A 14453-nucleotide genomic window follows, 5' to 3' on the forward strand; every position below is an offset into this window, starting at 1 on the left:
CCACAGTAGTATATATAATGGTCACCTGAATTAAATTAGCCCATTCCCATCCATTTTAGTCTACTGATGTTGGACTAAGATGTCAACGTTGACATCTCCTGCTTGACCACATCCAATTTACCTTGATTCATGGACCTAACATTCCAGGTTCCTATGCAAATGCAATATTATTCTTTACAGCATCAGACTTTACTTTCACCACCAGACACATCCACAACTGAAGATCTTTTCGGGTTGACCCCATCTGTCATGGATGGGCCCGCACAGCATGGCTCATAGCTTCATTGAGTTATGCAAGCCCCTTTGCCAGGACAAGCCTGTGATCCATGAAGGGGACCAGTATATCTAACACATAGTTAATGAAAATGGAGATAATGCATAGAATTAATTAATGAATTTAAAAACTTTTTATACTTCCTTAACAATGTATCCTGGTACAGCAAGGGGAGGATTAAGATTATTCATAGTTGGATTAAAAAGAGAAAGAAACTATGCCTTTTTGACATCTTGGATGGATTCTTGAAGCCCCTTTCTTACTTAGTCTTTCAGCGATCAGAGGTAGGTACTTGAGAGAAAAAAACACACACACACAAAAAACTGTTCTAAATTCCCAAAGCATCTTGTTATATATGAAGAATTAAATCCAGAAAGACTAAACATGGAGTTTTAAATTTTTTACTTATTTTTAACTGAAGGATAATTGCTTTACATTATTGTGTTGGTTTCTGCCACACATCAACAGGAATCATCCATAGGTATACATATGTCCCCTGCCTCTTGACCCTGCCTCCCACCTCCCACCCCATCCCTCTAGGTTGTCACAGCACTGGTTTGACCTCCTGAGTCATACAGCAAATTCCCACTGGCTATCTATTTTACATGTGTTATTATATGTAATATATAATATATAATATTATTATATATTATTACATATATAATAACATGTATATTAATATATATGTTAACATATATAATATATGCTAATATATGTGTGTTAACATACATATAATATATATATGCTAATATATTAGCATATATAGTATATATCCATGCTATCCCCTCCATTTGTCCCACTCCCTGTGTTCACAAGTCTGTCTTCTCTGTCTGTGTTTCCATTGCTGCCCTGCAAATAGATTCATCTGTACCATCTTTCTAGATTCCATATATATGTGATATTTGTTTTTCTCTGTCTGACTTACTTTACTCTGTATAATAGGCTCTAGGTTTATCCACCTCATTAGACCTGACTCAAACGTGTTCCTTTTTATGACTGAGTAATATTCCATTGTATGTATGTGCCACAGCTGCTTCATCCATTCATCTGTGGATGGACATCTCGGTTGCTTCCACGTCCTGGCTATTATAAATAGTGCTGCAGTGAACACTGGGGGACATTGCGCTACATTTGTCTATTTCAATTATAGTTCCCTCATGGTATACGCCTAATAGTGGGGCGGCTGGGTCATATGGTAGATTTATTCCTACTTTTTAAGGAATCTCCATACTAAACATGGAGTTTTTCTTGTGGTAAAATATATCCCATCTCACCCATTTTTACCATCCTAGCTGTTTTCAGGTCAGTAGCAGTAAGTACACCCACATTGTTGGGCAGCCATCCCCACCTTCCAGCTCCAGAACTTCATCATCTTTCCAAACTGAAACTCTGAAGCAACGAAGCAGCTCTGCATCATTCTCTCTCCCTTCTGGCATCCACCATCCTACTTTCCACCACTGTGAATTTGACTCCTCTAGGAGCCTCAAATTAATGAAGAGTTCTGCTTTTAAGCTGTGAAATGCAGAAGAAGCAGGATGTAACATATGGGCAATTTTTCTGCTGTGCCGGAATGCAGTGTGTCCCATTTTCTTGGGCTGGAGGAAGAGCCTGGAAAGAGAGGGAGAGGAAGAGAGCTGAGGCTTGGGTGTGTGGTCTTTGCACCCCTCCCTGTTCCTGGAGTGAACCACAGGAATCCTCAGCAGGCATCACAGGAGTGAGGGAGCTTCCACGCTTCCCACCACCCAAAGGAGGGTACCAAGTCAACCAGAGGGCCCAGCACCCTTTGACAAGATTGTACATGAGCATCCCCACACTCCGTGTGCCACTGGGAAACACTGAGCATCTCTCCAAAGAGCCTGAGTTCACTGGACTGAATTGTATTAACAAACTATGACCATGCTCTCCTGAAGGCATGAGGTTCATCGTTTTCCCATCACTGAGCAGAAATGGAGCTTTTCAATAAACTGAATTCTACTGTAGAAAGTAAGGAAAGTTATTTCCTGCACATGAGTCATAAATTTTACACCCGCTACAAAAACTCTGGTCCAAGGGATTGCATCCTCTTGCTGAGGTGGGTCAAGGTTAGCGTATGTCTCTTGGCTTCCCTGCTGTCTGGCTCAGAGCTGGGTGGGGCCGCCCGCAGGAGCAGGGGGCTCCACAGAGAAAGCTGGTTCAGGTTTCCCCCTTGGGCAGAGTGCCACACACTCAGGCTGCGAGCACTACCGCAGCAGTGCCCGCTGCACTGGCAAGCCGCTTGCTTCCCAGACTGGTCAGCCCACTTGCAAACGCCCACCCCTCCCCCATCCCCCCACCTCACTTTAATCTGCTCCAGGAAAAATATTTGGACAGGGCATGTCTCCCCTGCCATGAATTACACACAGAAGGAGCAAAGAGGAGGAAGGTGGGGTCGATAGGACCCTCAGAGCAGTTCATTCCTGTGGTCGGGGTTAGGGGACGTGGGCTGCGTGCATGGCCAGGCTGGGGCCTGGCCCACAGGGCACGTGGCAGAGGGTGGCCGGGCGCCTCCAGGGGCTGAGCTTTGGAGGAGCCATAGGCTTCATGCCTGTTCTCTCTCCATTTCTCTCACCTCCACCAGCTGTGAGTTCCTCGGTTATTCTGAGGACTCCCCATCCTCTGTGTCCTTCCCTGTGAAGAGTCTCCCGCCTCCTCCAGCGCAGGTGTATCTAAATCTACCCTCTCTCACCGGCAACACACCCAAAGCAAAGGCTGGCAAAGCTGGAGAAACGAGAGGCCCGACGGGCATTCAGGCAGCCATTTGGATGAATTTCAAGCAGAACCAATGGCCTTTTTATCTCTCAAAGAGAGAAGAAAACAAGGGATGCAGTTCAAAAGCATCTGGGCTCAGTGTCCCCAGGGAGGGGCGATGAACTTCCTCAACCAAAACACCCATTTCCCTGCACACCCTGTATGTGCCCCCAGCTGGTACTCACCCCACCGTGCACCATGCAGGTCCCCCCGCCCCTCGGCATGTCCTCACCATGTGCTCCTGTGTCCATAGAGGCCATGTGGATGCTCTGCTTCCCCAAGAGCTGCAGCAGGATGTTCCCAGGCCGGGGGGTGTGGGACAGAAGGGAGGGTGGGCAGACTGGGTGTTGGGGTTAAAAGCACCTCCCAGATTAAAAAGTAAGGGGTGGCTGACATCTGCCTCTCAGGCTTGCCTTAGTGCTGCTTTTGTTTGCGTGTTTATTTTTGCTTTTGTTTATTTGTCTGTATTTTTGAATCTCCACCCCATTAAAGTATGTCATTAGAACAGCCAGGGCCCCCTCTCGCTGGCTCTGAGTGTGCATTCCAGCCAACATTTCTACTCTAATTAGCTTCATCTTGTAATTCTTCCCAGACAGGAGCACCCTCCAGGCCCACCCTTGAAACAGTGAGGTCAAATAACAAGCGGTTTCTTTCCTTTTCCTGAGCTCAAATACGTGCCCCAGACCATGAGTGTCCTGAGCACTGTAGATCCAGAAAGCTGCTTCCAAGCTCTGGGGTGGGGTCAGAGATCTGCCCCCAGTAATGACCCTGCGTGCTCCCGTGTCGGGGGACACCATCTGGCCCTTCTGTAGCTCATTTCCTCGGGACTTAGAGACAGGCTCTCCAGTGTTTACAGAAACTTCAAAGGCTTAACAATGATAGTTAAGCTTATTTCAGTGATTCCTGTGTGTTAGGCACTGTTCTAATTCATTTGATCTTCACAAGCACCTCATGAGGTAAGTGTACTGTTGTAAACCCCCATTATACAGATGAGAAAGCAAAGGCCCAATAAAGATAAGCACTTGTCCAAAGTCATGCGATGCCCAACTGGCAGAAGTGGGACTCGAACGTGGGCCGTCTTCAGAGCCACTCTCTTGCCTGTGTTCAGCCGGTTAGGCTGAGAGGCAGGGATGGGGGCGATCCTAAAGGCCAACGGGGGCCAGGAAGGACCTGCAAACCACACAGCACCCAGCCTTTCATGGAGTGTCGGGGGAGAGCCACTCCTTAGCTATGGGCAGTTGTTACCATGCAGGAGAGCAGTGTTGCCAGACACTCTAGTTTTTTAAGAGAAGCCGGAAATCTGGATATTGATGTGAAATTCCCCAATTAAAAATGTCATCAGCTAATTCAAATCTTATGTGAGGGAATTAAAAAACAACCCACTGTATTAGTTTGGCCAAAGAGTCAGTTTAGGTTTTCCCATAACATCTTACAATATTTCCAGTCTCCATTCAACTCATCAGCTGCCTGCCTGTCTGTGGCCTCGGGGTCAGGACAAGCAAGGCAAACTGATTTAATCTCCTAAATCAACATTCCATTGGTAGTGGCTACCTGGGGTGCAATGTTGAGAAGGTTCTGAGTGTGAGTCTGGCCTTCGTAAGAAAGTCTGGCAATACATTAGCAATGTCTGACATGGGTATTGTCTGAAAGAACAACAGTACCTATGCTGAGTTTGCTAGCGTGTGAGATGAGTGCAATTGTGAGGTAGTTTGAGCATTCTTTGGCATTGCCTTTCTTTGGGATTGGAATGAAAACTGACCTTTTCCAGTCCTGTGGCCCCTGCTGAGCTTTTCAAATTTGCTGGCATATTGAGTGCAGCACTTTCACAGTATCATTTTTTAGGACTTGAAATAGCTCAGCTGGAATTCCATCACCTCCACTAGCTTTGTTCATAGTGACACTTCCTAAGGCCCACTTGACTTCCCATTCCAGGATGTCTGGCTCTAGGTGAATGATCACACCATCATGATTATCTGGGTCATTAAGATCTTTTTTGAACAGTTCTGTGTATTCTTGCCACCTCTTTATATTTTCTGCTTCTGTTAGGTCCATACCATTTCTGTCCTTTATTGTAACCATCTTTGCATGAAATGTTCCCTTGGTGTCTCTAATTTTCTTGAAGAGATCTCTAGTCTTTCCCATTCTATTGTTTTCCTCCATTTATTTGCTTTGATCACTGAGGAAGGCTTTCTTATTTCTCCTTGCTGTTCTTTGGAACTCTGCATTCAAATGGGTATATCTTTCCTTTTCTTCTTTGCCTTTCACTTCTCTTCTTTTCACAGCTATTTGTAGGGCCTCCTCAGACAACCATTTTGGCTTTTTGCATTTCTTTTTCTTGGGGGTGGTCTTGATCACTACCTCTTGTACAGTGTCACAAACCTCTGTCCATAGTTCCTCAGGCACTCTGTCTATCAGATATAATTCGTTGAATCTATTTGTTACTGCCACTGTATAATCGTAAGGGATTTGATTTAGGTCATACCTGAATAGTCTGGTGGTTTTCCCTACTTCCTTCAATTTGTCTGAATTTTGCAATAAGGAGTTCATGATCTGAGGCACAGTCAGCTACCAGTCTTGTTTTTGCTGACTGTATAGAACTTCTCCACCTTCAGCTGCAAAGAATATAATCAATCTGATTTCAGTGTTGACCATCTGGTGACGTCCATGTGTAGAGCCATCTCTTGTGTTGTTGGAAGAGGGTGTTTGCTATGACCAGTGTGTTCTCTTGGCAAAACTCTGTTAGTCTTTGTCCTGCTTTATTTTGTACTCCAAGGCCAAACTTGCCTGTTACTCCTACCTCACATGCTAACAAAGTAATGCTCAAAATTCTCGAGGTGAGGCTTCAACATTACATGAACTGAGAACTTCCAGATGTTCAAGCTGGATTTAGAAAAGGCAGAGGAACCAGAGATCAAATTGCCAACATCTGCTTGATCATGGAAAAAGCAAGAGAGTTCCAGAAAAACATCTATTTCTTCTTTATTGATTATGCCAAAGCCTTTGACTGTGTGGATCACAATAAACTGTGGAAAATTCTGAAAGAGATGGGAATACAAGACCACCTTACCTACCTTCTGAGAAATCTATATGCAGGTCAAGAAGCAACAGTTAGAACTGGATATGGAACAAGGGACTGGTTCCAAATTGGGAAAGGAGTACATCAAGGCTGTTTATTGTCACCTTGCTTATTTAACCTATATACAGAGTACATCATGTGAAATGTATGAAACACAAGCTGGAATCAAGATTGCCAGGAGAAATATCAATAGCCTCAGATATGCAGATGACACCACCCTTATGGCAGAAAGCGAAGAGGAACTAAAAAGCCTCTTGATGAAAGTGAAAGTGGAGAGTGAAAAAGTTGGCTTAAAACTCAACATTCAAAAAACTAAGATCATGGTATCCAGTCCCATCACTTCATGGCTAATAAATGGGCTGACAGTGGAAACAGTGACAGACTTTATTTTCCTGGGCTCCAAAATCACTGCAGATGGTGACTGCAGCCATGAAATTAAAAGACCCTTGCTCCTTGGAAGAAAAGTTATGACCAACCTAGACAGCTTATTAAAAACAGTAATGTCTCTGTTTTTTAATATGCTGTCTCGGTTGGTCATGGTTTTTCTTCCAAGGAGCAAGTGCTGCCAAAAAAGGTCCATTTAGTCAAACATATGGACCTTTTTAGGCAAAATAATGTCTCTGTTTTTTAATATGCTGTCTAGATTGGTCATAGTCTTTCTTCCAAGGAACAAGTGTCTTTTAATTTCATGGCTGCAGTTACCATCTGCAGTGATTTTGGAGCCCAGGAAAATAAAGTCTGTCACTGTTTCCATTGTTTCCCCATCTATTTGCCATGAAGTGATGGGACCAGATACCATGATCTTAGTTTTTTGAATGTTGAGTTTTAAGTCAGCTTTTTCACTCGCCTCTTTCACTTTCATCAAGATGCTCTTAAGTTCCTCTTTGCTTTCTGCCATTCGGGTGGTGTCATCGGCATATTTTCCAGTAGTCATGTATGGATTGGAGAAGGAAATGGCAACCCACTCCAGTATTCTTCCCTAGAGAATCCTGTGGACAGAGGAGCCTGGTGGGCTGTGTCCATAGGGTCTCACAGAGTCAGACATGACTGAAGCGACTTAGCATGAATGCATGCCTTGGAGAAGGAAATGGCAACTCACTCCAGTTATTCTTGCCTGGAAAATTCCAGGGACAGAGGAGCCTGGTGGGCTGCTGTCTGTGGGGTCACGTAGAGTCGGACATGACTGAAGTGACTCAGCAGCAGCAGCAGCGTGTATGGATGTAAGAGTTGGGCCATAAAGAAAGCTGAGCGCTGAAGAGTTAATGCTTTTGAACTGTGGTGTTGGAGAAGACTCTTGAGAGTCCCTTTGACTGCAAGGAGATCAAACCAGTCAATTCTAAAAGAAATCAAACCTGATTATTCATTAGAAGGACTGATGCTGAAACTGAAGCTCCAATATTTTGGCCACCTGATGTGAAGAGCAGACACATTGGAAAAGACCCTGATGCTGGGAAAGATTGAAGGCAGGAGGAGAAGGGAACGACAGAGGATGAGATGGTTGGATGGCATTACTGACTCAGTGAACGTGAGCTTGAGCAAGCTCCAGGAATTGGTGATGGACAGGGAGGCCTGGTGTCCTGCAGTCCATGGGATCACAAAGAGTCCATCACGACTGAGTGAGTGAACTGAACTGAACTGATGCTATGTTTTCTCTGGTTAGACACTATATGGAATGAACAAATATTTAGTTCCTGTTCCTACAGGACCCCACTCTTTAAATCCCCCACTTTCCCTCACCCTGGCCCAGGTGGTAAATGTCCCGGGTCAGGGGTCCCCAGCCCCCAGGCCGCAGACTGGTACTGTTCTGTGGCCTGTTAGGAACAAGGCCCAGGGCAGGAGGTGAGTGGCAGGTGAGCCTGCAAAGCTTCCTCTGTATTTACAGCTGCCCCCCATCACTCACATTCCTGCCTGAACTCCACCGACTATCTGGGGATCAGCAGCAGCATTAGATCCTCAGAGGAGCACAGGCCCTACTGTGAACTGGGCATTGAGGGATTAAGGCTTCGTCCTCCTTATGAGAATCATCCTGAAAACACCCCCACCCCCATCCTGGGAAAAATTATCTTCCACAAAACTGGTCCCTGGTGCCAAACATGTTGGGGACGGCTGTCCTAGGTACTACGTACATTATTAACCCTCACACCAATGTCATGGAGAGGGCTGATCACGTGTTTGGCTCTATTTAAGCTCCCCTCCAACCAGGCACTGGAAGTCCTGTACTGTCCTCTGTCACCTCCTGAAGGCCAGCCTGTCCCGACCCACTGGGGTCTCCCTGGGCATCAGTGGTCTTTAGTGAAGGGACATCACACCGTGCACAGTATTTCGTCTGACAAAAGCCTCAGAAGACAGTGCTCTTCTTGGAAGCATCTTCCTCTATGACACGCTCCACCCCTCCCCGTTCAGGGTCTGACCCTGCTTGCTCTGCCCTGGTGAGGCTTCAGAAATGCCCGATCCTTTATTCCTTTCTGAGGCACCCATCCTCTGTGGATACCCTTTAGACTCACTCTATCCCAATTTGCTTAAAAACAAACTTTCCCCCATAAACTCAGCCTCTTGGTTCTAATGTCGATCATCACAATTGCTGGAAGTCATACAGAGACAGCCCTGGAGACACTTCAGTTGTGTGACGCAGAGACATGACATTTGCAATATCCAGGTGGCCTTACCCACATATTGGCTATTTTTCTTCATTGCATTCATACTTGCGAAGAGTTTCTTTGGCCTGGTTTAGTGCGCTCCTATTTTCCTAGTGAAATTGGTTTTCTCAGCCAAATGACGAGGGACCTGAGAGCAGATCCTATTTCTTTCTCTTCTTCTATTAACTCATTGGACAAATATTATTTCAGTGTCTGCAGTGGGCCAGATGCTGCTCTAGGACCCAAGGACACAGCATTGCCCAGAACAGAGGGTCCACGCTCATGAAGCTTGCCCTCCTCTCTCTTTGAACCCCGTAGCAGTGGACACCCGTAAACATACTGGTTTTGAGGATCCTCGAGGTTTCGCTGGGCACAGCCACAGGCTTGGTGCTCTCCCTGGCTTGCACGGGCTCTGTATGTCTGCCTTCGCTTTATCCTTGTAGAGACTTTTTCTAGCTCTGCTGACACATGCCCTGAAGAAAGACCACCTTCCCCAGGTCCAAGGCACTGCCACTTGATCTTAGGCTAGGCACTTGAACTTCCTCAGCCCCTTTTCTCACCTGTCAAAGATGGGTAATGTCTGCGTGACAGGTTAGTGTGAGTGGTGAGTAGCATGGTGCAGCGCTCCTCGTTATTACAGCACTATTGTGCTCAGAGACAAAAATTAAGGATCCTGCTTCCACTCCCCAGCATATTCTTACTGCCCTGCTTCTTCCAGAAGTCTCCTTTCCCTGAGAAAGAGAAAATGCAACAGAATTCAAATACCAAGGAACCAAATTCTTGGCTTTGGAGATTCAAAATCCACTTCAACAGATACCAGTGGAAATCAATGTTGATAGTCCACACTGAACAGTGTATATCTCAGAGGGGCCCAGGATGACTCTTGTTATGGTTAGAATAGGGTAGCTATGCTGCAGTCACAAACATACCCCAAAACAGAGGATCTTGGTACATGAAAGTTTGTTTCTCCTTCATTTAGCTCTGATTCATGGCTCCTCCTCCTAGGTAGCTCCCTTCCAAGTGATGACTCAGAAATCCAGCATGCTTAGTTATGGCCGCTAGGGTGGCTCCAGCAGGAGAAAAGGATTGGAAAGTCACACAGAGGGCTTTACATCGCCTTAGCAAATAAACAACATGCATTATCTCCTCATACAGCCCCTTGACCAAAACTAATCACATGTACCCAACCTAACTACAAGGGAGATTGGGAAATGCGGTCCTCCTGTGTGCTCAGGCAGAGGAAATGAAACGGAATTTAGGAAGACTTAGTTTCGTCTCTTCCTCTATCATGAACCAAGCATATTCTGGGCATGATCATCCATAAATTCCCTGCAGAACTAAGACATTATCCCACATAGAAAACCCTAAGTTGCAATGAGCTTTAATCTAAATTGAGAAATCACTGAATTCTACTGGGTTTTCATGAAAATGACTAGGTTATAATTTCTGTCATCAGGGAGAAATAGGAAACCTAAAGATATGAAACAGTTTTAGGTATAGAAAAATAAATGAAGTCATCTTTGCCTACATGAGAACATGAGTCATTACATTATTATGTGGGTCAGGACATTACTACAGGCTACATGTTTATAGCTGGAAAAAAATCTTATAGATTGTTGGTCAGAGGTTGGGTAGCACAGAGATTCAGTGTACTGGCTCCTGGGTTCAAATCTGAACTCTGCACCTCACTCACAGAGTGAAATTTAAATGCAATCAAATGGGGTAATGCTCAGCTCCTGGCTGGATACATCATAAGGTTGCAATAAAGGTTAGTAGTTGTAAACATCCACAGCTGAAATTAAGATCCAGAGATTTTAATTTTCAATCTGATATTTTCCCATTACTCGTAACCCCAAAAAATCTCTTGACATCTTGTTTTCACTGCTAAGATTAATGATAATGATTAGAATACCTTCAAAGTTCTCATCTCCAAGAGAAAAAAATTTAACTCTGTGAGGTAATGGATGTTAACTAGACTTATTGTGGGGATCATTTTGCAATATGCTTACCAAGTGATCATGGTATACACCTGAAACTAACATAATGTTATATGTCAATTATGTCTTATGAGAAAAAGGACAAGAAGGAGGAAAAAAACTGCCATTAATTGAGCTCTTGTGATGGGCCAGGCATTTTACATAACTCACATCACTGAGTCCTTACAATGACTCTGTGAATTGGGTATGATTGTGACCATTTTATAGACACAGCACTTGGCACTTAGATTGAGTTGACGTGTGCAGGGACACTGGGAAGTTCTAAAACGGGCCACACGGAGATCCGACCCTGGCTTCCCAGCGCACTGACTCTCCAACCCTGAGCAGGCGACCTCAGCACACCAGGATTTACTTTCTCTGCATGTAAAAGAGGAAGAGAGGTAACATGTACCTGGCTCAGCTGGTAAAGAATCCGCCTGCAATACGGGAGACCTGGGTTTGATCCCTGGGTTGGGAAGATCTCCTGGAGAAAGGAAAGGCTTCCCTTCTATCCACTCCAGTATTCTGGCCTGGAGAAGTCCAAGGACTGTATAGTCCACGGGGTCGCAAAGAGTTGGACACGACTGAGTGACTTTGACTTCATTTCACTTCAGAGGAAAAAAAAAAGCCCCACAAGTTCCTTTACCTTCCTCCAGCTAAGAGGTGGGGTCTCTGCCCCCTCCCCTTGAATCTGGGTTGACCTTAATGACGAGCTTGTGACCAATAGAATGAAGCTCAACTTCCAAGGCTACTCAGAAGAGGCTGTGTGGTTTCTGCCTGATTCTCCTGGAACACTTGCCTTTGAGCCCTGAGTTGTTGTTATAGGCTGATTTGTGCTCTCCCACCCCAAATTCATTTGTTGGAGCACCCACCCTCAGTACCTCAGAACGTGACCTTCTTTAGAAATAGGGTCTTTGTAGAGGTAGTCAAGTTAAAACGAAGTCAGTAGAGTGGCTCCTAATCCAATAAGACCAGTATCCTTATAAAAAGGGGAAATTTAAACACACACACACAGAGAAGACGTGTAAAGATACAGCAGACGGCCCTCTACAAGTCAAAGAGAAGGGCATGGGACAGATCATTCCCTCCGGGTCCTCAGAGAGAACCTACCCTGCCAACACCATGAATTTGGACTTCCAGCCTCCAGACTGTGAGATAACCCATTTCTGTTGTTCTAAGCAAGCCACTGAGGTCGTAGTACTTTGTTACAGCAAACAAATACAGTTGTCATGTAAGAAGGCAGGCCCCATGCCCAAGGCCTCCACGCTGTTAGGAAGCCCAGGCCACATAAGGAGGCCACGTGTGTGTATTCTGGTGACGGCCCTGCTGAGGTTCCAGCTGACAGCCAGCATCACCCATCAGACACAGAGAGAAGATACCTCCAGATGATTCCAGCCACCAGCTATAGCTTCCCCACCCCTGAATTTACCCACGTTTTTGAGTGTTCCCAGACAAGAAAGACCCCACACATCACGAAGCAAGTAGGTCCTTCATACTTGTAACTACATTCTATCTGAATTCTCAGCTCTCAGAATCTATGTGCATAATAAAATAGCTTTTGTTAGGTCACAGGTTTCGAGGCTCTATGGAGCAACAGGAAGGGGAACAGCGTGACAGCTAGTGAAGCCACAGCTGGGGCTCCCTGACCTCAGAATGCAGACCTCCTCCAAAAGCAAGCTCATCAGCCTTGCTGTCTCAGAGGGTGTCTGGGTAGGAGGATTTTTGCTGAGTTTTGTCTCCAACAACACTGGCCCACGTGGGCTAGACCACGTTGGTTGACCCATTGAGGACCATCTGGCCTCTGAGGAAGCCAGCTCCCCTCAGCCTTCTTCAAGCTCCAAGAGCAGCCAGGATCCCAAAGGCAGCCATCGTGTCTGGTCTCTTCAAGGTCTGACCACTTGGAAGAAGATTAGAATGGTAGGCTTCACTTGACCCTGTGCCAGTGGTCATTTTGCAGATGGGTCTGTAATCAGGAGAACTGCTGGGAAGCAGAGTATAATCTGGGTGTCTGACTGCTTGGGTTTGAATTCAGCCTGTGCAGTCTCTAGCTGTACGGTCTGGGTCAGTAATATAACCTCCCCAAGCCTATTTCTTCATCTGCGAAATGGCACCCACCTTGTAAGGGTTCTCATGAGGCTTGCCCGGACGTTGCAGGCTTGCCCAGCATGCAGTCAGCTCACAGAATACATGTGCTATCCCTGCCATTCATCAACAGCAACCCTTAGCTCCTAGGGGTTTATCTGCTGTCTCCAGGGCAGACTCGTTTATTTCCTGGGAGCTTCCCTGCAAAGGAGAGAAGGTAGCTTACAATAACCCCAAGAAGGCTGAGCTCTTTCAAAAGTTAATTTTGAAAAATTAATAAAGATTCCAGACAAACCTACGGTAGCTTTGTTATTACTGGTGAGCTGTCGCTGCTGTTGTTCTGAATAGCCTTGAAAACGCCTGGCTTTGAAGCTGCAAAGGGTGGCAATTAGCCTCTCCTGAAAGTCCTCACAGCAGTAAAGCCTTGGCACAGGGCGCACGGTTTCGCTTCCTTCCCCATTTTGCGGTCACTGCGTCTGCCTGCCTCCCTGCTGCGGCCCAGGCAGGGGCAGTGGAAGGGCCGCGTGGTCTCCTCAGCTCACTGCTGCAGGAAATGCGGCCTGCTGCCGTGATGACTCCCAGAAAAGAAGGCGGATGGGCTGACTCAAAGTGAACCATCTCCCCGCACGGCCCCGCACCCTTGCACGCTGTCCCACACGGCCCCCTCCCTGGAGGGTGAGACTGAATCACAGCTCAGGGTCCTAGGATGCTCCCAGGCCTCTCTCTCAGCACTGGCCTGGCAAAGCGCTCCAACTGCAGGGTGCCTGCATGGATCAGAACTAATTCCCCGTAAGCAGTGGCCTGCCCCCTGGCAGCACTCTGTCAGAAACCATCTCTGGGCAGGCAGCTGGCGGGCTGCTCCACTCCCTCCTGCTCCACGCGGGGCAAGGCTTGTCCAAATATTTGCCTTGATCCTGCTTTCTGATTCATCATGTGCAAGAACCTCTGTAATTTCATCTACTGCGTGACTCAGACCAGGGCTCAGCACAAGTGCAGAGCACCCGAGGCTGGAGCCGCTCGAAGGCCAGGCCCGCAGCCAGCGCCTGCTGCTCCCAGCCAGCCCTGGGGTTCGGGAGCACGGCTGGGCCTCCCTGGACTGCCTAGCCCTAGATTAAAATCTCTTTTGTCTGGGATGATTAATAGAGCCGCAAACACGCCTCAGTGCAAGGGTGTGAGGTGCACTTTGTACCTTTTCCAAGTCTTTTTCTTTTAAATGCTAAATCCATTTGCAGCTCATAAATTACATTGGCTTCAAAATGAAATGTTCCTGACGGCAGCAGGAGGCGCGGTGTGGGTCCCACTAAAACATTTTCTCTTGTTGGCCCCTCTCCTGCTCTGAGACCCTAGGAGAAATCAGCTCGCCTTCCGGAGGGGGAGGGGAGGCAGCAGAATGACCTAGATTCCAAATCTGCAGGACAGGTAGAGCCAGCTCTCCCGTCTTCCAAAGGCTGCCCCACACAGGGTCCCAGAGTTTCAAAGGAGCCAGCAGGATGCACCTCTCTCCTGTTCCGGCTTGGACCCTCTCCTCTTACGGGTGACAGGGTCCTTTTCTCCTTCACCAGGTCTGTCCTCTTAGGAAAGTCCACAAGCTGGGCTGGCATGGCCCCTAGGACTCCCTGGTAGGGGGAGAGGGGAAGGGTGCA

The 14453-nt window shown here is 46.7% G+C and overlaps 1 long non-coding RNA gene across 2 annotated transcripts; it reads right to left on the reverse strand.

Moving 5' to 3' along the window:
- Nucleotides 1-666: 666 nt before the first annotated feature.
- Nucleotides 667-13876, reverse strand: LOC132343326 (uncharacterized). Of its 2 annotated transcripts, none has more exons than XR_009492086.1 (4): nucleotides 12162-13876; nucleotides 9313-9483; nucleotides 2862-3010; nucleotides 667-1882 (listed from the first exon to the last, which is right to left on the reverse strand). It is a non-coding gene; the product is annotated as an uncharacterized lncRNA (long non-coding RNA). The 2 variants fall into 2 exon arrangements; XR_009492085.1 differs by lacking the exon at nucleotides 12162-13876 and adding an exon at nucleotides 9682-10142.
- Between the last annotated feature and the right edge of the window lie 577 nt (nucleotides 13877-14453).

This window comes from Bos taurus, chromosome 21 (assembly GCF_002263795.3).
Source record: "Bos taurus isolate L1 Dominette 01449 registration number 42190680 breed Hereford chromosome 21, ARS-UCD2.0, whole genome shotgun sequence".
NCBI lineage: Eukaryota > Metazoa > Chordata > Mammalia > Artiodactyla > Bovidae > Bos > Bos taurus.